Source organism: Echinops telfairi, unplaced genomic scaffold (genome assembly GCF_000313985.2).
Source record: "Echinops telfairi isolate 266 unplaced genomic scaffold, ASM31398v2 ScPeMD7_655;HRSCAF=1070, whole genome shotgun sequence".
Classification (NCBI taxonomy): domain Eukaryota; kingdom Metazoa; phylum Chordata; class Mammalia; order Afrosoricida; family Tenrecidae; genus Echinops; species Echinops telfairi.
The window spans coordinates 19,498,229-19,499,942 of record NW_022104553.1 but is presented as its reverse complement, the minus strand read 5'-3'; the positions used below and the strand labels follow the sequence as shown (position 1 = coordinate 19,499,942).

At 44.0% G+C, this 1,714-nt stretch overlaps 1 long non-coding RNA gene across 2 annotated transcripts in view; it reads left to right on the top strand.

Moving 5' to 3' along the window:
- LOC123521971 overlaps positions 1-1,714 on the top strand; it is a 6,985-nt gene that overhangs the window by 1,727 nt on the left and 3,544 nt on the right. The window lies entirely within an intron of this gene.

The window sequence follows — 1,714 nt, the reverse complement described above, 5'->3', positions numbered from 1 at the left end:
GTGTGTGTGTGTGTGTGTGTGTAACACGTCCACGTCCGTACCGACTGCCTGTAATTGGGGTAGTTCGTGGTTAGTTGCCAGGAGCTCAAGTGGCCAGTGACAACGTGTGGAGCGGGGGACGCCGTGCGGCCGGGGTGTGGCGGGGGGCACTGATTTTGGGGCTCGCGCATCGAGACCCGGAGGGTGGGGTTCGGCGATGACTGCGCCTTCTGGCTTGAGTTCGGTATTGATTTGGGGCGCAGCGATCGAGGGGCCATTTTGGGGGGCGGGGGGTGTCACTGTGCCCGTGTGTCTGGTCCGGATGGTGGTTGATGGGGCGGTGGCCAATGCGGTTGGTGTGGAGGTTTGGGGACGCTGGACCCTTGGGGACTCGGAGCCCCCCCGGGCCGGTGGGTGCGTTGAGCCTCGGCTGTTGAAATAGACTTCGTTTTAACTTCTCATCCCCTTCAACTCCTTGCTCCTTGACTCATTCTCCCTGTTAACACCCCGCATCACCCGGCCTGTTGAACTAGCGAAAGTTAAAAAAAAAAGATTGGAAGAAGCACTTATAGCAAGGGCTCCAGTAGAAAAGGTTTTGGAAATGGTGGCAACCTCTGTACAAATCTGCTTGATACAGTGGATGCCTGGAATGTTATAAGAACTGTAAGAGCCCCCAATAAAAATGATGACCAAAAAAAAAAAGAATTGGAGAAATGAACGACTCAGCATATCTATAATGAACCAGCATTCTCTTTGCGATGCAGTTTTTAATTGCTTCCTGCAGTCTCGCTGCATACTTCTTTGCATCTTTTCTTTGGGGTTTCATATGTGAGTGTGTAACGGTTGCTCGCTCACTCCCCGGGATTTGCTTTTTTTTTTAGGATTTGCATTTTTAAAAATCAGTTGTCAATTTTATCCTTGTAGGAATGCTTGTAAAGCCATGCACTTACACTAAATATTTGACAGAAGTAATTTTATCTTAAGTGGGATTTCGGATGTTGTGGTGGTCTCAGATTTAAAATGTATTATGACTGTATGAAAATCTATTGAGGAAAGTAATAATGACCTGTCATCACCATTAACGTTTTGCTGTGGATCTCTCGGTGTGTGTTAGGGTGGATAACATAAAGATACATTGTCTTTTTGGAGAAGAAAAATAGACTTTTGCTTTGCAGAACATGGAGTAACTTTAATCACTAAATGGAAATGGGCAATTTTAATAGTTACATAGTGTTGAACGTATGCATTCACTCAACTGTTGTGTAGCTTTTAGTTACTGTTGAGTTTTACTCTTTGGTGTTTTTTTTTTGCTTTTGTTTTTATTTTTTAATACTCTGACTCTTGATGCTCCTATGCTAACTCAGAACTGTGCACCCTAATAGGGCTTTCAAACTGGTTGGGCTTGAACTGCTAAACTTTGGGCTAGGGCCTCTTAAATCTTCTCGAAGGTACATACCTATGTGATGCTTTACATATCCATTTCCCCACCTTTGCCATTATTCCCTTCGCAGAAAGCCCTGCAAGTGGAGTTTTGGGTAACCAATGTGGTTTCTCAACAGAAGCAATTATTCCCAAGAAAAGGGTTTTGTGTGTTTGGGTGGATAACAATGACTCTAACAGTGACTCATTCTTGCTTTATAGAATCTACCAATTTTTTATGTTTAAATTTTGTAATTACCAACCTGACTAAAAAGGCATATTGAGATAGTTTATTGTGCCAACCTGGCCGATAAAC